Source organism: Oncorhynchus clarkii, chromosome 4 (genome assembly GCF_045791955.1).
Source record: "Oncorhynchus clarkii lewisi isolate Uvic-CL-2024 chromosome 4, UVic_Ocla_1.0, whole genome shotgun sequence".
Lineage (NCBI taxonomy): Eukaryota > Metazoa > Chordata > Actinopteri > Salmoniformes > Salmonidae > Oncorhynchus > Oncorhynchus clarkii.
In genome coordinates this window covers 25,258,032-25,284,568 of record NC_092150.1, presented here as the reverse complement: position 1 = coordinate 25,284,568, position 26,537 = coordinate 25,258,032, and the positions used below count along the sequence as shown (strand labels likewise).

The following is a 26,537-nucleotide window of genomic DNA, read 5'->3' as shown; positions in this document are numbered from 1 at the left end:
AGATGGAGTTAAGGAAGAGAAAGCAGCGAGATCAGGCGATGGCAATTTCCCCCTTTTATGGAGTTGAGAACTGTCGGACATTTCCACCTGACCTAATTAAAGCGCCCTTGGCCCAGCTGAGTAAATGGCAATGAATTAAAGGATTATTCCACCAACTCCATGGGCCTTTTATACAGTCATGGTCAAAACATATTGATACAACAGTAGCTAAGATGGGGAGAAGTATGTCCATAATAAAGCGCTGCTCTGCCTTCTTAACAACACTATCAACAAGGCAGGTCCTACAGTTCCTAGTTTTGTTGCACCTTTACTACTGTTCAATCGTGTGGTCAGGTGCCACAAAAAAGGACTTAGGAAAATTGAAATTGGCTCAGAACAGGGCAGCACGGCTGACCCTTGGATGTACACAGAGAGCTAATATTAATAATATGCATGTCAATCTCTCCTGGCTCAAAGTGGAAGATACGTTGAATTCATACTACTTGTATTTATGAGAGGTATTGACATGTTGAATGCACCGAGCTGTCTGTTTGAAATACTGGCACACAGCAGTTCTGACACCCATGCATACCCCACAAGACATGCCACGAGGTCTTTTCACAGTCCTCATTACCAGAACAGACTATGGTAGGTGCACAGTACTGCAAAGAGACATGACTACATGGAACTCTATTCCACATCAAGTAACTGATGCAACCAGTAACATTTTATTTAAAAAACAGATTAAAAAACACCTTATGGAACAGCGGGGACTGTGAAGCAACACAAACATAGGCACAGACATATGCATACACACACATACGATAACATACACACACATACAGTATACATGGATTTAGTACTGTAGATATGTGGTAGAGGTGGAGTAGGGACCTGAGGTCACACAGTGTGTTGTGACATCTGTGAATATACAGTGCCTTGCGAAAGTATTCGGCCCCTTGAACTTTGCGACCTTTTGCCACATTTCAGGCTTCAAACATAAAGATATAAAACTGTATTTTTTTGTGAAGAATCAATAACAAGTGGGACACAATCATGAAGTGGAACGACATTTATTGGATATTTCAAACTTTTTTAACAAATCAAAAACTGAAAAATTGGGCGTGCAAAATTATTCAGCCCCCTTAAGTTAATACTTTGTAGCGCCACCTTTTGCTGCGATTACAGCTGTAAGTCGCTTGGGGTATGTCTCTATCAGTTTTGCACATCGAGAGACTGAAATTTTTTCCCATTCCTCCTTGCAAAACAGCTCGAGCTCAGTGAGGTTGGATGGAGAGCATTTGTGAACAGCAGTTTTCAGTTTTTTCCACAGATTCTCAATTGGATTCAGGTCTGGACTTTGACTTGGCCATTCTAACACCTGGATATGTTTATTTTTGAACCATTCCATTGTAGATTTTGCTTTATGTTTTGGATCATTGTCTTGTTGGAAGACAAATCTCCGTCCCAGTCTCAGGTCTTTTGCAGACTCCATCAGGTTTTCTTCCAGAATGGTCCTGTATTTGGCTCCATCCATCTTCCCATCAATTTTAACCATCTTCCCTGTCCCTGCTGAAGAAAAGCAGGCCCAAACCATGATGCTGCCACCACCATGTTTGACAGTGGGGATGGTGTGTTCAGCTGTGTTGCTTTTACGCCAAACATAACGTTTTGCATTGTTGCCAAAAAGTTCAATTTTGGTTTCATCTGACCAGAGCACCTTCTTCCACATGTTTGGTGTGTCTCCCAGGTGGCTTGTGGCAAACTTTAACCGACACTTTTTATGGATATCTTTAAGAAATGGCTTTCTTCTTGCCACTCTTCCATAAAGGCCAGATTTGTGCAATATACGACTGATTGTTGTCCTATGGACAGAGTCTCCCACCTCAGCTGTAGATCTCTGCAGTTCATCCAGAGTGATCATGGGCCTCTTGGCTGCATCTCTGATCAGCCAATCTTCTCCTTGTATGAGCTGAAAGTTTAGAGGGACGGCCAGGTCTTGGTAGATTTTCAGTGGTCTGATACTCCTTCCATTTCAATATTATCGCTTGCACAGTGCTCCTTGGGATGTTTAAAGCTTGGGAAATATTTTTTGTATCCAAATACGGCTTTAAACTTCTTCACAACAGTATCTCGGACCTGCCTGGTGTGTTCCTTGTTCTTCATGATGCTCTCTGCGCTTTTAACGGACCTCTGAGACTATCACAGTGCAGGTGCATTTATACGGAGACTTGATTACACACAGGTGGATTGTATTTATCATCATTAGTCATTTAGGTCAACATTGGATCATTCAGAGATCCTCTGAACTTCTGGAGAGAGTTTGCTGCACTGAAAGTAAAGGGGCTGAATAATTTTGCACGCCCAATTTTTCAGTTTTTGATTTGTTAAAAAAGTTTGAAATATCCAATAAATGTCATTCCACTTCATGATTGTGTCCCACTTGTTGTTGATTCTTCACAAAAAAATACAGTTTTATATCTTTATGTTTGAAGCCTGAAATGTGGCAAAAGGTCGCAAAGTTCAAGGGGGCCGAATACTTTCGCAAGGCACTGTATTTTAATGTTTTTAAAATTGTAAGAATTACCTTAATTTTGCTGGACCCCAGGAGGAGTAGCTGTTGCCTTGACACCAGCTAATGGGGATCCATAATAAATACAAATACAAATACCTGACCCAGATTTATAATGGACTGTTTTTAGATTTCGGAAACAACAGTAATTGTGTGATGGCGGGGATGCAGGGTTGTGTTCCAAATGAAATAACTACAACTGTGCTTGCTCTAGTTCCTCAACAGCACAGCTAGGAGAGTGTGCACACTTTGGAGACATGTGTGGCCAATTGGAGACACCAATTAGTCCTCACTCAAACCCTTATGTTGCACCTACCCCACATTTTCCAGGAATAGTCTTATCATGTAATCAACAAATAATACAAAGTTCAGTAAATGTAAAATGCACGTAAAATCAACAGTGTAATGTTTGGATTCAGACTTGTGTCAGGTGAACATTTGTGTGCTCACCTTTGGTCTAATAGATGGTTTGTCCTCTGACAAATCAACTGTAAATTTCAGTGTTCCTCAAGGCTCCGTTTTAAGACCACTATTGTTTCAACTATATATTTTACCTCTTGGTGATGTTGTTCAGAAACATAATGTTAACTTTCACTGCTATGCGGACGACACACAGCTGTACATTTCCATAAAACATGGTGAAGCCCCAAAATTGCCCTCCCTGGAAGCCTGTGTTTCAGACATAGGGAAGTGAATGGCGGCAAATGTTCTACTTTTAAACTCAGACAAAACAGAGATGCTGGTTCTAGGTCGCAAGAAACAAAGAGATATTCTGTTGAATCTGACAATTAATCTTGATGGTTGTACAGTCGTCTCAAATAAAACTGTGAAGGAGCTCGGTGTTAATCTGGACCCTGATCTCTCTTTTGACTAACATTTCAAGAATGTTTCAAGGACAGCTTTTTTTCCATCTATGTAACATTTCAAAAATCAGAATCTTTCTGTCCAAAAATGATGCATAACAATTTATCCATGCTTTTGTCGCTTCTAGGTTAGACTACTGCAATGCACTAAATAAATTTCAGTTAGTTCTAAACACGGCTGCTAGAATCTTTACTAGAACCAACAAATTGGATCATATATCTCCAGTGTTAGCCTCTCTGCACTGGCTTCCTGTTAAGGCCAAGGCTGATTTTAAGGTTTACCTGCTAACCTACAAAGCATTACATGGACTTGCTCCTACCTATCTTTCCGATTTGGTCCTGCCGTACATACCTACACATATGCTACAGTCACAAGATGCAGGCCTCTTTACTGTCCCTAGATTTTCTAAGCAAACAGCTGGAGGCAGGGCTTTTTTGGAATGGTCTGCCTATCCATGTGAGAGACGCAGACTTGGTCTCGACCTTTAAGTCTTTATTGAAGACTTATCTCTTCGGTAGGTCCTATGATTGAGTGTCGTCTGACCCAGGAGTGTGAAGGTGAAAGGAAAGGCACTGGAGCAATGAACCACCCTTGCTGTAAACCTGAATGGACTGTTTATTTTGCTGTTCTTAATCGACAATCTTAGATCAGAAAAAATCTAATGTAGATCAATAAGTTAAGCTCTTACTATTATTTAAATTTTTTAGATGCAATCTAAAATTGGCTTGGCGATTGCTCCACCTGTTAGAGAATTGACTTAATCATCTCTAAACGCTGCAGTTACTCACTGTCGCGTCTCTGATTGGCACCCTACCAGTCAGGTTAATATGGCTCCAGCTGATGATTAATGGGAGATTGTGATTATAAATTCAATTTGGCACCAACCCAAAACAGACTACATTTTCACAGAAAAACAGTCTAGTTTTATTCACAGGTCTTCTCATTCAAATCGGGATATCTTCACGGGGAATAGAAGAAGAACTGACAATGTTATGGGAAATCTTGAAGCAGCGAAGCACCGCTGCAATGCATAATACACTAGCATGTGGTACCGTGCAGTGAAACATCACTTCCCATAAATTTCAATGGAAGTAGTGAGAATCGGAGAGGGTGGGGTATCATTGGGCGGTGTGTACGTGCCGTGGGAGGCGGTGCAAAAAAATCAACATTTCCCAAATTTATGCAAATTACCAGTGGTGACCGCTGGGCAATGATCACGTCGAGTGGTTCCCTTAACGAATTTGACGCTATGGGAACCAACGCTGGAAAGTTTCTTCAGCAAAGATGGCCTACAAAAATACTAGGACGGAAGCAAATATAGCGACAAAAATGTAGAGACAAACGATTATGCATATTGTTCTGTCATAAAGTTAAGTTACAAAAATCGTTAGCTAACTAGCTAGCTAGCTTTATGGTCATTGTGACATGATTATGAAATTGTAATTAGTGTTGTTTAATGTTTTAGGGACTCCTGAGAAAACCAGCAAACTAGGCTGTCATCTTGTGAAACAGTGGATGTAAAGAATCTAGCTAGCTAAAGCATTTACTGCAAATTGAATGTGCAATTTTGTAAGCGTGCCTTGCTGATATTTGCCATGTAATGCAGCTGAAGTAACATACCTAGGTAACTATTTTCTAGCTTCTTGTGTAGTGGAGGATAAAAATACCTGTATGCCTATGGCATACTAATACCTGTATGCCTGTATGCCTAACTACTGTAGCTATGTAGCCGATCTGTGTATGGACCATAAAACATTTGGTATAAATATTAGTTATGAACTTCAGCTGTCATAGCCGGTTGTATTGACTTCAAAACAGTCTTTTTAAATGAGTCAATTTAACCTTTCTTCAACTAGGCAAGACGGTTAAGAGCAAATTCTTATTTACAATGACGACCTACACCGGACAATGCTGGGCCAATTGTGCGCCGCCCTATGGGACTCCCAATTAAGGCCGGTTGTGATACAGCCTGGATGCAAACCAGGGTGTCTGTAGTGACGCCTCTAGCACTGAGATGCAGTGCCTTAGACCGCTGTGCCACTCAGGAGTCTGAATAGCTTCAATAAAGCATATGGATTGAGTAGAATAATATAACTTTATTGTGCCAAGGATGCAAGTCATACATACATGTAGTTATTACCAAGCATGAGATCCCCACATTGTAGCCTGCACTTTGAATATACTCACTGATCATGTACTCTACCTTGGAAAATAAAGGTGCGGTTCAGGTATGAATGTCTGTGAGACATTATTTTTCAGTCATATCCAATACCAGTAATATCAAACTCCAGTCTTTGAATGATGCTGTCTGCATGCATGTATTACAATTATACACGTCAACAGTGTTTACCAATCCTGGTCCTGGGACATCAATGGTTAGACATTGTAACTATGCAATAGACTAGAAACATGATTTCACTAGTTAAAGGCTGATTTGTAATTCATATATTTAGAAACGTAATTTAAAAAAACAGTACACTGCACTTCCTTTACATCATGTAAATACTATAAAGAGGATAATCTTAATATGTCATTTCCTTCATCTGCACTGATCTGAGGACACAGTATAGGTGTAGTATTTTATCAAATGAGACTTAATTTCAACCAGTAGAGAATGTGAAACGCTTTATTGAAAGAAGTTCATTTATCCAAGTATTATTAAAAAAATATAATACATGCATTATTTATATTATAATTGTAATATTATATTAGAAATACAAGTTCAATCTGTACTTCAATACACATCTGGTAGATATAAAAACAGGGAAAGAAAGAGGTGGGGAGAGAGGTGTGAGAGTGTAAAAAAACGAAAAAGAAAGAGGTGGGAACAGAGGAGCAGAGAAGACAGCATATGATTAATGAATTACAGTGCTACTAAACTTAATATTCTCTAATTCCATCACAGTTACATAATAGTCTCTAGCGGTGTCTCCTAACAAGCCTTGGGCCCCCAGTTGGCCCGAATGTTATCTTAAGAGCTTGTGAGGTGACGATGACTCTACAGTATGTCGCCAGTTCAGATGCGGGATGGGTTCACCGACACAGCTGATACAGAGGATTCAGGGAGAAGGGGGAGAGGCATGAAGTGAAGGAGAGAGACTGTTATTGAAAAAATAAGGTTATACACAGTTATACACCTGAGCCTGCTTACTGCACAACACAATCCATCAATCCGATTGATACACAAGTGTGTAGGTGTGGGTTATAGGGTATCTAAATATTTTCAATATGGGTGACTCTTAAGAGCCTATTTTGTTTTCGTACAGACATCACCCTTACCTGAACAGCACCCTCACCTGTTAAGTAGAAATCAAAGGGAGAGAAACTGGGAATTGAAATAATTGCAGTTGACATAGCTAAATAAATGGAAGAATACTCTTATTGCAATGTGGATGGCTCTTAAAATAGCCTTTGGTTGTGCATAGAGTGTAGTCTATGGTGTTGCCAGAAAACAACACCCTCTTCGAAGAAGTAGGAGGTGAATATATCCCGCACACGGATTGCCTCCAGTACTGCGTTGTTGGCCAGCACCCTTGAAACATCCTGCAGAGCAGCAGACCTCTCCTCTGGCACACGGCGGCGAGCTGCAGATCCCCCCCCCCCCTCCTCGTGTCCATCCTCATGAAGTTATGCAGGACACAGGTAGCCTTCACAAGCCTCAATTCCCCCAGAAGGCAGTCCCAGATGGCCCTGGTCACCCAACCTTTCAGTGCCCTACACAGTAACTGTAGGCAATTGTTTTGAAGGAATCTCCAGTTGCAAGGTATCTGTAGGAATATGGAAGATAATGTCATTATTATACTTTCTTTTTCACCAGGTCATTGTGGATTACTAAAGTATAATATTAATAATAACAAATCATGATAACATTGGATAGGTAGATGCATGTGTAGCATGTGACAAGGTGTCATATCAAGGATAGCATCACAAATAAATATAAATACCCCTTTAAGCTTGATGCTGAGTTAATCATTTGAATCAGCTCTGTAGTGCTAAGGAAAAAACAAAAATGTGCACAACTTTGTGTCACCAGGACCAGGACTGAGAACCTCTACACTTCATTGGGACCTCTTCATCTGCAGACAGGCTTCACTGCTCTCTGTATCTGAAGACAGAAAACATCACAAGAAACAGACTTCATGATGCTCAAATTAGACAGCACTGAATATTACGTTACTATTATCTCTCTCCTCACTTCTAGGGACTGGGACTACTCAAAAGTACCTGCCCTATCCAGAATAGTCTACTCTCTCATTTTAACAGTTGGGGCTGCTATCCTTTCACCTTCCTCCATGGCTGTTAGCTAGCTACCTACAAATGCATTTAGCTCATTTTAGTTAGCCTGCACTGTAGCTGGTTAGCTAACAATACATAGTTTTATTTACATTTAAATTAGAATATGTATTTACTTACTTGAATAGGTTCTCCCAGCCATGTGGAGGATTGGAAACAGGATAGAAAAGTTTGTTTGTCACCAGAGCGGTTTAGAACATATGACTATTTACCTGTGAATAAATTAAGGAAATGGAGAATGGATTAAAATATTTACCCATTTAATAACCAGACCTTCATACAAACTTGCTATGCTGAATACTTTGACGCACAATCGAACATGATATATGCTGCCAGCACACCCACAAGCGAGCCACTCTGGGCGGCCCGAGCGACAATGTATCCAGGGCATAATATTTTACAGTGAAGGCTGCAGCAGAAGCATACTCCTTTGTTGGCAACTTTTTCCTCTGCTCGGGCTCCCATGTGTCAGGGAACGACACCTGTGCGCTGGTGGAGCAAGTCGTGAAGGCTCTCATATGTCTTCAACCTTGTAATAATAAAAAAATACATGTTCTTTCAATTTGCTCTGTAGAATCTAATTATCAATATAAGAAAACGAGGCATATTATATTTCCTAGAATAGGCAATTTTTAGATGAGCTTTTTAGGATTGGCTAATTATTAGAGATTCTGCACTTTTGATTGTCGGCAGCACACCAAATCTTTCCATCAATTCGGGGAGTATTAGGCTGTAGTGATCAGCACCAACAGCCTATGTAATGTCTGTATCAATAGGCTACCAGTTGCATTTTTTCAATATGTTAAGGAGAGGGAAATATGACTGACCTGCATAGGAAAGCGTCCAAGCGATTGTGAGCTCATTAACCAGTAGGCTAGATGTGAAGTTTCTAAAAGCTTAATCATCTGAATATGAAACCCATGGGCCATATGGGCCATCAGCGGGACAAAAGTCTTGCTGAGTTTATGAGATGGTGAGCTATTAACGGCAGCACAGCTTTATCAAATGTTCATATTGATATTTTAGGCTACTCCGTAAAAACAGTTTTTATGGGCACACAAATCCAAAATGATGTAGGCGTTATGCAATTGAAAATCTAATGCTTCTAAATGGAAGAGTCACCTACACAGCAAATTTGGGATCAGAATTAGCACTTTTTTAGAAACTACATGTGACCTACAGAAATAGTGTTAAACTAACACTTTTCAAAGTGTTCACAAACTAACAGTCTAGAGTGTTGGTCGCAGTCACACTTTATTTGGATAGTCCGGATTATCCATTTGTAGATGCTAAACAGATGGTCATACTATCTGTTGATAAGCAACTGCTTGCTTAGGTTACAGTTAAGGTTAGATTTAGCAATAAGTGTTAAGGTAAGAGTTAAGCACTGGCGTACCACCCCCGTACCAGCTAGCTTCTAGCCTAGTGTTTGATTTGCAATGCGATCTCCTCATAATGAACGGTGTCGAGTGTCCTGATGAGAAGGCAAACTTTTTTAGCCATGCAGGCAAAAGTGGGCATTGTCAGCTCATTGTTATGGATGTATCCAAATTAATGTCAATAGAAAACAGCAACTTTGCTGTTATTCTGGTTGCAGAGGTCATGACTATGTTAGCCATAGCTAGCTTGCTAGCCATAACAATGGAAAATAAAGAACAAATCACTGGGTCAAGGCTATGAATATCGAACGAATCAAACAAACGATTGGGTCGTATCTCTAGCAACCAAAAGATGATGAAGTATGAATTCACTTTTAAAAAATGAAAATATCAACAACAAAAAGTATTTATACCGGTAAATGTGGGCTTTCATATTTTTTCTTTGGCAACTGTGGTAGTAGAGGGATAAACGCCAACGTTCTGTTCATTGCCTTGGGAAAATTAACTCCGCAAAGGGACTCGGCGACTGCGTTGTCCATTGTTTCCAAGATAATGAACAGAACATTTTCCTTTATCCCTTACATATGCCAACCTTCCATTCAAACAATGCAGATATTCTACAGGCATACACTGGCTGAAATCAGTAGATGATAGGATTTAGATAAATTGAAAATGCAACAAGTACTAATACTGTATCATATAATAGCACTCTGGGCTTTTTCTTTTTACATATACAGTACCAGTCAAACTTTTGGACACAACTACTCATTCAAGGGTTTTTCTTTATTTTTACTATTTTCTAGATTGTAGAATAATAGTGAAGACATCAAAACAACGAAGTAACATATATGGAATGTAGAATGTAGATGCATGTAGAAACCCAAAAAGTGTTAAACAAATCAAAATACATGTTATAATTGAGACTCTTCAAAGAAGCCACCCTTTGCTTTGATTACAGCTTTGCACACTCTTGCCATTTTTATCACTGTCAGTGATAAAACAGTTACTGAGTTGAATGGCTGTGATAGGACAAAACAGAGGATGGATCAACAACATGGAAGTTACTCCACAATACTGACCTAAATGAAATAGTGAAAAGAAAGAAGCCTGTACAGAATACAAATATTTCAAAGCATGAATCCTGTTTTCAATAAAGCACGAAAGTAAAACTGCCAAAAATGTGGCAAGGAAATTAACTTACTGTTTGGGGCAAAACCAACACAACACACCACTGAGTACCACTCTTCATATTTTCAAGCATGGTGGTGGCTGCATCATGTTATGGGTATGCTTTTCATTGGCAAGGACTAGGGTATTTTTAGGATGAAAAGAAACGGAATACAGCTAAGCACAGGCAAAATTCCAGAGGAAAACCTGGTTCAGTATGATTTCCAGCAGACACTGGGAGACAGATTCACCTTTCAGCATGACAATAACCTAAAGCACAAGGCCAATTATACTGTACACTGGAGTTGCTTACCAAGACGACATTGAATGTTTCTGAGTGGCCTAGTTACAGTTTGGCTTAAATCGGCTTGAAAATCTATGGCAAAATCTGTTTAGCAATGACCAATAACCAACTTGACAAAGCTTGTTTTTAAAAATATTAATGTGCAAATATTGTACAATCCAGCTGTGCAAAGCTGTTAGAGACCTACCCAGAAAGACTTACAGCCTTAAATTGTTGCCTACAGTGATTCTAAGATGTACTGACTCAGGAGTAAGAATACATACGTAAATGAGATATTTCTGTATTTCATTTTCAATACATTTGAGGGAAATAAAATCGTGTTTTCACTTTGTCATTATGGAGTATTTTGTGTAGATGGGTGAGATAAAACTTATATTTAATCCGTTTTGAAGTTTGGTGGAGGAGGTATAATTTGTCTGGAGCTTTATTTCATGGTTCGGGCAAGGCCCCATAGTTCCAGTTTGGGGAAGGCCCTTTTCTGTTTCAGTGCCTTTGAACGGGGTATGGTAATAGGTGCCAGGTGTCCCAGTGTGTATCAAGAATGGTCCACCACCCAAAGGACATCAAGCATTGGAGTCAACATTGGAGTCAACATGGGCCAGCATCCCTGTGGAACGCTTTCAACACTTTGTAGAGTCAATGCCCTGATGAATTGCTGTTCATAAATCTACACACAATACCCCAAAATGGCAAAGCAAAAACAGGTTTTTTGCAAAAGCTGAAATATAACACTTACAGTACATAACTATTCAGACCCTTTACTCAGTACCTTGTTGATGTACCTTTGGCAGCGATTTCAGCCTTGAGTCTTTTGGGGTATAACTCTACATGCTTGGAATACCTGCATTTGGGGAGTTTTCCCATTCTTCTCAGCAGATCCTCTCAAGCCCTGTCATGTTGTATGGGGAGCATCGCTGCACAGCGATTTTCAGGTCTCTCCAGAGATGTATGATCGGGTTCAAGTCCGGGCTTTGGCTTGGCCACTCAAGGACGCAGAGACTTGTCCCGAATCCACTCTTGCATTGTCTTGGCTGTGTGCTTAAGGTTGTTGTCCTGTTGGAAGGTGAACCTTTGCCACAGTCTGAGGTCCTGAGTGCTCTGGAGCAGCTTTTTGTCAATGATCTCTCTTTACTTTCCCTTGATCCTGACTAGTCTCCCAGTCCCTGCTGCTGAAAAACATCCCCACAGCATGATGCTGCCACCACCATGCATCTCCATAGGGATGGTGCCATGTTTCTTCCTGATGTGATGCTTGGCATTCAAGCCAAAGAGTTTAATCAGACTACAGAATGTTGTTTAACATGGTCTGAGAGTCTTTAGGTGCCTCTTGGCAAACTCCAAGTGGGCTGTCGTGTGCCTTTTACTGAGGAGTGGCTTCTGTCTGGTCACTCTACCATAAAGGCCTGATTGGTCTGATTTCCAACAGACACTTTCAGCGTCTTAGTGGTTCCAAACTTCTTACATTTAAGAATGATGGAGGCCACTGTGTTCTTGGGACCTTCAATGCTGCAGACATTTTTTGGTACCCTCCTACGCAATTCTGTCTCGGAGCTCTATGCAAAATTCCTTCAACTTCATGGCTTGGTTTTTGCTTTGATATGCACTGTCAACTGTGGGAGCTTATATTGACAGGTGTGTGCCTTTCCAAATCATGTCAAGTCAATTGAATTTACCACAGGTGGACTCCAATCAAGTTGTAGAAACATCTCAAGGATGATTAAGGGAAACAGGATGTACCTGAGTTCAATTTCAAGTCTCATAGCAGAGGTATTTCTGTTTTTTTTATACAATTGCAAACATTTCTAAAAACCTGTTTTCACTTCGTCATTAGGAGGTATTGTGTGTAGATTGATGATCATTTTTTTTATTCAATTTTAGACTAAGGCTTTAAAGTAACAAAATGTGGAAACAGGTAAGGGGTCTGAATACTTTCCAAACGCACTGCATATTACACATTTCATAAGGTATTTAGTTATGGCCTAATTATCCTCAAAATTGTGGTCTGTGAATCTTGGCTTATGGGCCTGTGGCGGTCATGACAGTACAGTTATTGTCATGCAAATGTCTGCCGGTCTCACGGTAATAGAACGTTATTTACCATAAACAAATGTAGCATCTCCAAGCCTCCACGCATACAAGCCGCTGATGCTCGCTTTTGAAACATGTACATTTAAAAGTCTAATAAATAAATGTAATATACACCATCACAAAACACTCTACAAATAGAAGGTTCCTGGAGTATCCTTTACTGGTTCTTAAAATTGAAACTGTGGGGGAACCCTACAAGTTCTTCGAAGAACCCTTTAAAAGGGTTCTTCAAAGAACCCCTTATAATAGATCCTCGAAGAACCTTTTGAAGAACCTTTTGGGAATAACTACTCCCCTCCCCTATTATTATTATTATTATTATTTATAATACGCATAACGTTAACACCATATTTTAGTTGTGGCAAAGTTAGTGGCAAAGCAGAATAATACAATCAAAACGTGAGGTAAACTCCCAGCAGAGCCCCATGTCCAATGGTTATATCATCTGGCATGTTGATGTTAATGTGTTTATGTTCTCTGTATCCATAGCCAGAATGATTTTGCAGTGCATGGTAATTGAACAGGTTAAATTCCTGTTTCTTGTTTAATTCATCAAAGGTGTAGGGAGGGTGAAGTCTGTGAATCCAAAAAATAGTAATTATACAGATGTTTAATAAAACATGCACACAACACTATTCATACCTTGTTTTTTGTGGTAAATGTGAATGAAAAAAAACTGTTTTGATGATGTTTTCAAACACATACCTTGTCCGTAATGTAGAGGCCTATGGGATTTTCATTGAACAGGTAAGGGGGGAGGATGGTACATGTGATCTCCTTAACATACCAATAGACATACCTTTGTTTGCCTCGTCTGTATACATGTAGACACAGACACAAAAGTGAGCAGTTCAGTCATCTTATAAGGGACAAAACTTACCTTAAATTGAGGAGATCTTTACATTTTTCAGTTAAGTGCCTGCACCTGCTGTTCTTTCAAGTTCAAATCCAAATGTTTCAATTGGGAAGTTAGGTTCCTGCAAGAACCCTCACCAACTAAGGAGGTTCCTCGATGAACCCCACCTCTTATGGGGTTCTTAGAATAACATTCTGGGGGCAATTTTCAGTGCCAAGAACGTTCTTTGAAGAACTTTGAGGATCATAGAATAACCATTTTTGAAACTCTAATTTTTAGAGTGTACAGTCATTGAGTATTTTAGTCAGGTCTAAAGAAATATTATGATATGAACATTTAAGAACAGAATATGAGATGGTCTACATTATGTTATCTGGCTATGCGCCAGGCTGTAGGCTAGTTAAATTCACACAGAAGATATGCTTATAAGTCCTGTACTAATATTTGTTTAAATATTATTTTATAGTAAGAATAATATAATTTAACTTAGCTGAGTTAATAGAAAGGATATTTTTTCCCATTCCGGAGCGAGTGTGCATATGCAGTGGCTATGTAGAGCATAAATGGGATCATTTGAAACATGTCTGTCACGGCTTTCTTCCTGGGAAGAAAGATACACTTAACATGAACAAACTACAAAACAATAAACGTGAAAACCGAAACAGTCCTAACTGGTGCATAAAACACAAAGACAGGAAACAATCACCCACAAAATACCCAAAGAATATGGCTGCCTAAATATGGTTCCCAATCAGAGGCAACGATAAACACCTGCCTCTGATTGAGAACCACTCTAGGCAACCATAGACTTACCTAGACAACTAAACTGAACACAACCCCATTAATCGAATAAACCCCTAGACAAGACGAACACAATAAATCACCCATGTCACACCCCGGCCTAACCAAAATAATAAAGAAAACAAAGATAACTAAGGCCAGGGCATGACAATGTCCTACATGCTAGATTTTGAGTTATTTGCTAAATGTAGTTGTGAATAATACAAAGCTTAGAATATATTAGAAATTTAAACATATATGGGCTGCATGATGCGACTATAGGATATTGATGATTGGAAAAAGTTGCTAAAAACCTTGAACTCTGTTCATTCCCTCAGGCTGCACATCCTGTTCTCTCATCAAGTGATCATATTTTCACCCATCAGACATCATATTCTCAATTTAATATTGTCTTTACTAATATGTTAAATTAGTTTTGATTTAGAATGACCCATTATCAAATGGACAGGAACAGGTGCAAAAAATAGATCTTTATGCATTTGAATAGTGAATGGAGGCCTCTTTCCCGGCAGATCGTTGTTCAATCATGATGGCTAGGTTTCTCCGGTTTTATTAAGCAGCTGAGATATAGTAGCTGCTTTCACACGGGATTGCATTTAGAAATGCCTGTGCTTATAAGAACACAGCTTATTTCACTCCATCCATCAACCACTTACATTCTGCTGAAACTCTGTATGCAAGGGGCTCTCCAACCGTGTTCCTGCAACTACCCAGTGCTTAATTTGGGAAACCAAGTGAAATCTGTTCGGGAACATCAATAGTAACATGTTTTCACAACAAAACATATTTCATTAAACTGTTGACAGCCCCTCTCTCTGGGCGCTCAAGAAAGGAATGAAAGAGAGAGAGGAGCTGGAATAGCACGACGGGGAGATATTCTGTAGCTAAAGGTAATGTCAGCCCATTAATTATGAAAATATAAAAACATCTCTATGAAAATATAAAAACATATTTTGAACATCTTTTTTCAAATTGATCCATCACATTGAGGTGAGTTTTAAAAGTATGATATTGTTTTGATGATAAGGGTTTGATGTGATTTTCGATTGTATTTGCATTGATGTTGGAGTGGTTACAGAGACAATAGAGCGTTGAGTATCATGCCGTTAGCGAGTTAGCCAACACATGTCCAGAGTGCGTCAAAGGAGATTACCGTGACAGTCACATGGAATTTGACTGTGGTCATGACTCATGACTGCCGGTGTGGTGGTAATATGGTCACCAGAACAACCCTACACGGGCCATATCAGACCTGGAAGTCACAATATGCTGCTTCGTAAAGTGATTAGTAATTCCTATCAGAATCCAGCCAGAGGGAGGATATTCAACAATTTGAATATTTTATCAACCACAACCTGTATTAAGAATTCATGCCCATCACAGCACAGCGACAGCCTTAGTTAAAGTGGTAAATTATTTTAGAGCCAACACAGATGCCAAACCGCTCTCTGTCCTTTATAGTAAGTGCTGCATTCAACACTGTCGACCATGATGTCCTTCTGGACAGACTAGAGAGGTAGGTTGGCCTCTCCGAACCAGTTCTAAATTGGTTTGGGACCAATTGAACCGGTCAAGAGTTTTTTTCGTCACCCTTGGTGAACATAACTCAGAGAAAATACACAAGGTCCACAAGTTTCGATTTTGGGTTTGGAACTGTTCAGTTATGTTACCCCTTGGCAGCGTTATCAGAAAGCACAGCATGGATTTTCACTGCTATGCACACGATACACTACTTCACATTTCTGTGTCACCAGAGGATTTTAGCACAACAGATATATTATTAGGCTGTATTAGTGATTTAAATGCTTGGATGGCTCACAACTTTCTGCAGCTAAATCAAGACAAGCCCGAGGTACTTCTTGTTGGAGCCAAAGCAAAGAGAGAATCTAGGGTCTGAACAAAATTTTGAATAACACATTAGAAATGTGACTAAAATAGCTTTTTAGCACCTGAGGAACATTGCCAAGGTAGGGCCATTTCTCTCTCATGCTGACACAAAAAGATTAATTCACACTTTTTTTACAAGCAGGCTTGACTACTGTAATACTCTCCTGTCTGGTCTACCCAAGAAAGCCATTGGTCAACTGCAAAACATACAGAATGCTGCAGAACGTGTACTGACCAAGGCCAGATGGAGAGCACACATTACACCGGTTTTAATGTCTTTGCACTGGCTGCCTGTGAGTTTTAAAATTAATTTAAGATTCTTCTATTGGTTTTTAAACCAATCCACAATTGTGTACCCCAATACATGTCAGACATGCTTTTAAGTTATGTACCCATTAGGTCCCTCAGGTCCTCCGGCACTGGCCTCTTAACAATGCCAAAGCCTAGGACCAAGAGGCATGGAGAGGCAGCCTTTAGTTATTATGCCCCCAGCCTCTGGAATAGCATGCCAGGGGTGCCGAAATGTTTTGCCTTGCTTTTTAGTTGTTCAGTTTGTGTTGTTCTTCTGTTTGTTATCTTATATTTGTTGTGTAATAAATATTTCAGCTTTTAGATTCATAGTTTTTTTCCTGTAAAGCACATTGCTTTGCATTCCCTGTCTGAAATGTGATGTATAAATTCTATTAGATTTGATTTGATTAAAACAAAGTATTCTATATATCAACCTGTAAAACAGTGTTCTGGTCAATAATGATCATGAGGCCACTCCCATGTCTTTTTCACTCTCGAATAACAATAAAACCACAACAACATCACACAGTTTATTCCACTGTGATTCAAATTACACTTAATGTATTCACTGCATGTGGTGTCATTTCCTGGTGTTAACCCCACTAGAATCAACAGTCAGATATAACACTCACAACACTGAGATTTTAACACTTCAAATTTTTCGGTTCTTCAATAGGCAATGCGTAGGCTAATAAACCTACTTGTTGGGTGCCCATTTGGTATCCAGCTGTTTAGTTAGGCCTAGTGATATTGCCAACCATCAGCTAATACAGGAAATATTTTTCTGAATGACAGTGAAGTGACAAACAGCTGTTTTGATAGGCCTACATACAGCATGCAATGCAAAAACAGCCAGTATGGAAAATGGTTTTCGGAAGAATGTCCAGAATATCTTTGTCTCGTTCGTTGTGCCTGTGAGCCCTACATTTATGTAACTATTTGCTATTGTCTGCTTGATTTACAACAGGGTTTATAATATTTAACAGAGTAAGATTTTGTGAAGGTATTGTGTTAATGTTTTCATATGTTACTGTGTGTCAGATTGGACACTGAGTCTAGGCTACTTTGCACAATTGTGTAGGATAACCTAGGTTCCTCAAACTCAACTTGGGACCTCGAAGCCAGTTCCACTGCATTTTTCCCTATTGTGCTCTAATCAGGGAATGATTTAGACCTTGGACACTTGGAAGATTAGTCCAAATGGGGACTAAAAGAGATCCAAATCAAATCAAATCAAAATCAAACACCAGGTAGGTGTAATTAATTATCAGGTAGAACAGAAAACCAGCAGGCTCTGAACCTCATAGTTTCCTCAGACTCTTGTATCCTCTCCTTCTATTCTAACTCCCTTTCCTTTCATCTTTTTTTAGCCTAAATTCCTATGTATTTTCCTAGATCCCTTTCCTTTCCTCCTATCCTAACCCTATTTCCTTTTCTCCTTCTCTCCTTCTTTACAGAGGTGCAGACTGACATGTGCATCCTAAACTGCCAATGCACACTTTCTGCACATGTCTCCAATATGAAGGTGATACATATCTAACATGCATGTCAAAGTGTAAAACTATTTTCAGCAAGAATAGGATTAGCCTATCTGTAACCACACCTGTTAGCATAATTACTACTCTCCTCATTATCTAAAGAAATATGTACTCCTTGATCCCTGGTCCAGTGACTGTCAAGCCAACACATGAATAATTACGTCAAGAGGTCTGAACCCCTTGATGAGGCTTCTAGGTATAGGGTTAAGGTCGCTACATTACCCCCTTCCTTCAGGAGAGCATGTTCCTACACTTCTCTATACAAACCAAGTCTCTCACATGTCCACTCTTCTCCAATGGCCTCCCAGGCACCAACGCACTTCTCAAACCAATGTAGAAAATTCAGGGGGTAGGCCCGACCGGGACTCAAACCCAGGTCCAGAGACTATCAAGGCAACACCTTAAACATTATGCCAAGAGGTCTAAATAGGCCGCTAGGTGTCGGCTTAAGGTTGCTACAATATGTAGCCGGTGTCACTGTGCTGCTAACAGCTTAGCTTCCTCCCAGTAGCCCTCTGATTGCTAACCCACGTGACCGCCGCCTGACAAACAAACCAGATGATATTAAAAAATGTGTGCTTTATTACAAGAACATCGTTCTACAGTGTCATCATGACACATCATCTGATAAGACAGACAGACAGACAGACAGACAGACAGACATAATTATTTCAGAATCATGCTCATATTTTAAATGACCGTGAAAAAAAAGATGATGAAAAAAGTTTAACCCGTTGACTCAACTCCTTGTGAGAATGACTCAACTTCTTTTGAGTTTGACTTTTGTCAGCCTCAGTTGGTTTAGTGTCACTGGGACTTGGGGAAATCTGCATGCAGCTATGTTCCTACATGGGCAGCAGTGTCTTTGGTGTACCGGTGTCTCGGTTGGACGGTCACAATACAGTAGATTAGATTAGAGAGAGAGATGTTATTATTCTTACATTCTAGAATCATGCTCATATTTGAAATGACCGGGAAAAAATGATAATGTTTTACTGCCGCTGAGAATGACTCAAGCCCTTGTGAGACTGACTTAACTCCTTGTTTGAATGACTCAACTTATTGTGATAATGACAACTCCTTGTGAGTGACTCAACTCCTTGTGAGAATGGAAATGTCTCAAATCTTACTGAGACAGACTCAACTCCTTGTGATAATGACCTTTGTCAGCCTCAGCTGGTTTAGTGTCACCGGAACTTGGGGAAATCCGCATGCAGCTACAGTATGTTCCTACAGGGGCAGCAGTGTCTTTGGTGTACTGGTGTCTCGGTCGGTCTTAATTAGATTATTAAATTAGATTGATTAGATTTGATTAATATATTAGAGTAACATGTTAATAGATTAGATTAATAGATAAATATTTGGGCAGCAGGGTAGCCTAGTGGTTAGAGTGTTGGACTAGTAACCGAAAGGTTACTGAGCTGACAAGGTACACATCTGTCGTTCTGCCCCTGAACAGGCATTTAACCCACTGTTCCTAGGCCGTCATTGAAGATAAGAATTTGTTCTTAACTGACTTGCCTAGTAAAATAAATAAATGTATTAGATTAGATGAATAGACTTGATTAATATATTAGAATAATAGTTTAAATCAATAGATTACATTTATAGATTAGATAGATGTTATTATTCTTACAGTCTAGGGCAGTGTTCACCAACCTTTTCTGAGTCAAGTTCACTTTCTGAGTCAAAAAGCAAGCCAAGATCTACCGCTCTGAAAGGAAGAAAAAAAAACTTGATTTAAACAATGTAATATTATCCTAATAAAAATAGTTCTGTAGGAATGAGGTTTGTGCAGTAGGCCTAATACATTAGCACAGCATATTGGCTATATGCCTGACCTGCCAATATTGTTCTTTTCAGACCATATTATATTTCAAAATTCAAGCTTTGATACCAAAATAGATCAGTTGGTGTAGCACTTGCGATGCACAACTGAGCATAAATTGAAATAATTTGCTAATGATTAGGTGGTACCTGCATCTGATAGTCATGGTGCTTTCAAGACACCTGGGAACTCTGAAAAAACGAGGTAAAATTATGATGTCAGTGAACTTCAGGTCGGAAAGTCAGAGCTCTAGAAAGATGCCTGAGTTTTTGAGTTGGATGACCATTCAAAACTATTTTCCACAGTCAGATCTATTTTTTTTTTAGAGTTCCCAGTTGTCTTAAATGCATTGAAGTAGGAGATTTCCGAGTTCCCAGTTGTTTTGAACACTACATTAGTCTCAGTGGAGGCAGGGAGAGAGCAGCACAGGGTCCACCTCTCACGGTCCCTGCTCTCACCTTCCTTTCCTCTGGTGAGACTGACCAGAGAGAGGGGACACTTTCTTCCACCTGATGGTGAAACTCAAATTGCACCACATCTGCCTCAGGCACAAATTCATGTTGTTCCTACGACCAGAGAAAGTGAAATACTCCTTGATATTAAAATAGACACGATGAGCTGCTAGTAATAATAAAAACGCAGGGCTATCGATACACTTGGCTACTCATTCATTGCAGCTGCAGCGCAAGAGGCAATAGAGAGAAGTGCGTTTTATGTTTCGTAATAGTGTTGAATTAAAACAGTGTTGACAGTGCGAAATAAAACTTCAACATGAACTCACTCGTAAAACAGCAACTCTTTGCTGTATTCTTTGACAGTATTGGCCAGAGCAGTAGGCACACTCGATTTAGTCACAGATCTCCCTGTCCACCAGGTAGGCAGAGATCGTCTTTTCAGACAAATTAAATTATTAAAAATGGGAAAACTTTGCTTTCCCCTGTGCGCAGGGCTTCTGAATGAAGTACAGTTACTGACAACAGCACAACACGGGAAAAAGGAGTGCAAGCCTTTATGCCTTTATCGTTGGCTTTCCTCCAGAAATGTTTGGTGATCTAATGTTTGGTGATCACGATCGACAAGTTGATGACCACTGTTATAGAATCATGCTCATGTTTTAAATGACCATAAAACATTTTTTATAATGTTTTACTGCCGCTGACTCCTTGTGAGAATGACTCAACTCCTTGTGAGATTGACTCAGCTTCTTGTGAGAATGACTAAACTCCTTATAAGAACTAAACTCCTAATGAGAATGACTCAATTCCTGCTGACTCAGCTCTTACTGAGAGTGACTTAACTCCTTGTTTGAATGACTCAACTCCTCGTGAGAATGACTCAACTAGTGCGAGAACAACTCAACTCCTTGTGAGTGACTCAACTCCTTGTGACAATGACTCATTTTACTGAGACTGAAAGTGTCCTAACATGGACACCATACTTGTGTTCTGAGCTGTTTTAACAGCTGTGCACCATCTTTGACATTAAATCTAGCCCGTTTGTGGCCTCTCTCCATTTGGAGAAGGAATTGACAGCCAAGAAGCTTCTTTGGTTTTAGTAGCCAGTATGTCCAAACTGTTTTTATTTTTTGTTCTTCCTCATCCCTGGAGACATTACCCTTAATCTGATTTTGAGATTACTTATTTCAGTTGGTGGGGATGAGAAATGCTCCCAATATAATGGACTGTATCAATTACTGGGAATAATAAGTGAGTGAGTGTCTCAGGGAGATAAAGAATTGCATTAGTGGCACAAACAGAGGGAAAATCCACTTCTTCCCAAACATCAGGTTGACTATGATATACTGTAGTTCATAATAACACAACATATTCCACCCTTCTATTTATGTATAGTCAATCACCAAACACACAATACTGAACACTGACTAAATAAAGTTAATTGTAGCCTACTAGCATCATGCACAAATCCATTTCCACAAATAAGGTGGAAAGAGAGGAGCCATCCAAGCAGCACACCACCAACTGAAACTTTTCAGTATTCATACCTTGGATGTTGTGTTCCAAGATAATTGCATTATTTACTTTTGGGGCACCCTATGCTATTAGTTGATGGGGGCGATATACTGAGGATAAAACTATTTAATTTACCAGTTTTATTCTCTTTATCTAAACATTCTGAGTTGCCACAATATCCCTTCTCCCCATAGAGCATCACTTTGTGAGAGAGATTGCAGGATTCCCTCTGTGCCCCAAAAGTAAATAAGGCAATTATCTTGGAACACAACATCTAAGGTATGAATACTGAAAAGTTTCAGTTGGTGGCTGAATGCGTGATCACAATATTACTTGAGGTTACAATATGGTGTCTCTTTTTCCAAGAGAATCTGAGATCTGCTGTTGGCCCTGCTGCCTGAAAAATAAATGTGACTAAATAATAAATAAACAAAACCCCAAAATCTGTTTAGGAGTCAGATTAACTTAGTTTCCACTGAACTGAGGCATCTTTCTGACACAAATATACATATATTCCATGATCCTTGGCACCAAAACAATATCTTGCCGCCAGAGGTTTGTCGGCATTTCATTTAACAGTAATACCTGCTTGCGCCCTCTCCTTTCCCTGTCAGCTATACACAGCTGGGCTTGGAGTGAACAAGGCTGCTTGTTACTAGTGGGGATACAGTATGCTACAATGTTTGGCAGGAAGACTGTCTTTGCTAGAAGGATGCAGGTCCCTAAGGGTCTGTTCCAGGAAAGCCCACATCTGTTTCCTAAGAATGTCAAACTTCCACTCAGACTGAGGAAGACTTTCCGAGGGGGCAACAGGTTTTTTGGCTGAGCGATCGGCAGCAATCAATGTGCTCTAAATCACCTTTGCATGACCTGTGAGAGCCTCCTTCTTAGAGAAATGCTTCCAAATTAATGTCATTTTAATGCAAATCCCTGACTCTCCCCACCTTGTCTACTTAGTGTGCTGCTGCTGCTGCTGCTGTGCATAATGCCTCTACACTAACAAGATGCATTACCTGTAATATTATACACTCTCTCTCTAAACAATTTGCAGGTATTGAGGCAAAACAGGGAGTAATGGGGTAATTGGTGAATGTATGAGAGCCTGGATCTTCTTAGCCGTGATGTCCCTCAGCAGCTCCTGCAGGTGGTCTGTGTACCTGGGTATTCTGGGGTGGACTGGTCTGTGGGTGTAGTGGCCTATCAGAAACCCCAGGATAAAGAGCCCTACACCAGCCAGCATGTACCTGACCAGGCTGCAGCTGCTCCTCCACTGGCCCTTGGGTGGAGCCCTGGTGAAATGGGAGATGTAGTTGGGGTCCTTCTGCAGACGCTCAAACCTTCCATGGGGTGACACTGACACAGAGGGCTGGATGGGCTCCAGGTGCATGTCTAGATCAGCACGGTTGGAGTTGTCCACGGTCCGATTCTCCACACACGCCAACTGGAAGTGATCCAAGCTTAGGCCAGGGTTCTGAAGCTCAGGGAAACCACCTAGCTCTTTTTATTTGTATTTTTATTTCATCTTTATTTAAACAGGTAGGCCAGTTTAGAACAAGTTCTCATTTATAACTGCGACCATGCCAAGATAAAGCAAATTAGTGCGACAAAAACAACAACACAGGGTTACACATAAACAAACGTACAGTCAATAACACAATATAAAAATATATGTACAGTGTGTGAAAATGTAGAAGAGTAGGAAGGTAAGGCAATAAATAGGCCATTGAGGCGAAATAATTTCAATTTAGCATTAACACTGGAGTGATAGATGTGCAGAAGATGATGTGCAAGGAGAGATACTAGGGTGCAAGGTAGTTGGGTGGGCTATTTACAGATTGGCTGTGTACAGGTACAGTGATTGATAAGCTGCTCTGACAGCTGATGCTTAAAGTTAGAGAGAGATAAATAAATCTCCAGCTTCAGTGATTTTTGCAATTCGTTCCAGTCATTGGCAGCAGAGAACTGGAAGGAAAGGCAGCCAAAGGAGGTGTTGGCTTTGAGGATGACCAGTGAAATATACCTGCTGGAGCGCGTGCTACGGGTGGGTGTTGCTATGGTGACCAGTGAGCTGAGATAAGGCGGGGCTTACCTAGCAAAGACTTATAGATGAATATGTAGCGAGGGCCAGCCAACGAGAGCATACAGGTCGCAGTGATGGGAGGTAAATGGGGCTTTGTTGACAAAACGGATGGCACTGTGATAGACAACATCCAGTTTGCTAAGAAGAGTGTTGGAGGATATTTTGTCAATGACATAACCAAATGTCAAGGCTCTCACAGTCTCACATCAGAATAAGAAGTTCATCCATGTTTCTCAAACATCAAACTTCGAACTGTTTTAGTTTTAGTTTAGTTTAGTTTTTTGCTATTTTACTTGTATTATGGGTGACCTGACTGTGGGAAACGCTGCTGTAGCTCCTTCTCCAGGTCCCACTCCAGGTCTAGTGCTGAGGCCTGCAGCGCCTCCCTCTCCAGAGACACTACGTGGGCTGCACGCACCTTCCTGTTCCCAATGCCTTTACCTGAACACATACAGATTACACAGAGGTCTCAGGTCAGATCAAATTTCCTTTGTCACATGCTGTAAGGGGTGCGTACTGGCAGCAGAGAAGTCAGACGCATGAGAGCAAAAACGGTGTTTCCAAACGGCGCAGTTTAATAACAAAATAAAACACCGGAAAACAGAACAATCAAATACAAAGGGTTAAATACACAACATGTAATTGATGGGATTGAAACAAGGTGTGATGGAAGACAAGACAAAACCAAAGGAAAATGAAAAGAGGATCAGCGATGGCTAGAAGGTCGGTGACTTCGACCGCCGAACACCGCCCGAACAAGGAGAGGGACCAACTTTGGCGGAAGTCGTGACACATGCTTCATAAACAATAGGTTAGGACTGACATCGAAATGCTTACTTGCAGGTCCTTTTCAACAATTCAAAGTTAATACATAAAGACATAAACTAAAGATAGAAATAGTGACACAAGGAATAAATACGCAGTGAATAACAAGTAACAATAACAAATAAGAATAACATGGCTATATACAGGGAGTACCAGTACTGAGTCGATGTGCATGGGTACGAGGTAATAGCTATAGGAGTAAAGTGACTGGGCAACAGAATAGAGAATAGATAGTATAAGCAGCATATGTGGTGTGTGAAAGTGTGTGTGTGTGGCATCAGTGTGCATGTGTGCGTGTGTTATGTGTGTGTGGGCGTGTGTTGGGGTGTGAGTGTAAGTATGTGTGAGTGTGTGGGTAGAGTCCGGTGTGTTTGCATTGAGTCAGTGCAAGAGAGTTTGTGCAAAAAAAGGGTCAATGCAGGTAGTCTGGGTAGCCATTGGATTAGCTATTTAGCAGTCTTGTTAAAGAGTCTTACGTCTTGGGGGTAAAAGCTGTTCAGGGTCATGTTGGTTCCAGACTTTGTGCACTGGTACTGCTTGCTGTGCGGTAGCAGAGACAACAGTCTATGTCTGGTGTGTTTAACCATTTTTGGGGCCTTCCTCTGACACCGTCTGGTATAGAGTTCCTGGATGGCATGGAACTCTGCCCCAGTCCTACCACCGTCGTCTTGTCAGCAAGTCTTGCGCGGTGTTGGAGTCGTGCGCGGCCACACAGTTGTAGGTGAACAGGGAATACAGGAGGGGAATAAGCACACACACCTCTGAGGCCCCCCGTGTTGATGGTCAGCATGGTGGATGAGTTGTTGCCTATCCTTACCTCCTTATGGGTCGACCCATCAGGAAGTCCAGGATCTAGTTGCAGAGGGAGGTGTTCAGTACCAGGGTCCTGAGCATGGAGGGGACTATGGTGTTGAATGCTAAGCTATAGTCAATGAACAGTATTCTTACATAGATATTCCTTTTGTCCAAGTGGGTGAGGGCAGTGTGAAGTGCAATAGCAATTGCGTCATCTGTGGATCTGATGATAGTGTTGATGTGAGCCACGACCAGCCTTTCAAAGCATTTCATGGCTATCGACTTGAGTACTACGGCGTGATAGTCATTTAGATAGTATTGGTATTACAGACCAGAAATAGTTTGAAAATGTCACTGAAGACACTTGCCAGCTGATCAGCGCATTCTCTGAGTACTCATCATTCTCTGAGTACTCTGAGTACTCTGAGTACCCGTCTGGCCCCACGGCCTTGCGAATGTTGCGAACCTGTTTATAGATCTTACTCACATTGGCTACGGAGAGCAAGATCACACAGTCAACCAGGACAGCTGGTACTCTCATGCATGGTTCAGTCTTGCTTGCCTCGAAGCGAGCATAGACTGCATTTAGCTCATCTGGTAGGCTCGCGTCGCTCAGCGTACGGTCATTGTGGGGACGACTTTGTCAATGCACTTATTAATGAAGCCGGTGACTGATGTGGTAAACTCCTACATGGTACTGGATGAATCCTGGAACATAATCCAGTCTGTGCTAGCGAAACAGTCCTGCACTTTAGCTTAACATCCGCTTTATCGGACAAATTCTGTGTTGAGCACATCACTGTTACTTCCTGTTTGAGGTTTTACTTGTAAGCAGGAGGACATAGTTATTGTCTGATTTGCCAGAGGGAGGGCTAGGGAAGACCTTGTATGCATTTCTGTGTGGAATAAAGCTGATCTAGAGTTGTGTCGCCTCTAGTTGCACAGGTGACGTTGGGAAAAATAAGGTAAAACAGATTTCCGTTTTGCTGCATTAACGCCAGACAGAACACCCTAATTGGG

At 40.6% G+C, this 26,537-nt stretch overlaps 1 pseudogene; it reads right to left on the bottom strand.

Annotated features, from left to right (window-relative positions):
* LOC139407953 (inactive N-acetylated-alpha-linked acidic dipeptidase-like protein 2) overlaps positions 1-26,058 on the bottom strand; it is a 195,844-nt pseudogene extending 169,786 nt beyond the window's left edge.
* Between the last annotated feature and the right edge of the window lie 479 nt (positions 26,059-26,537).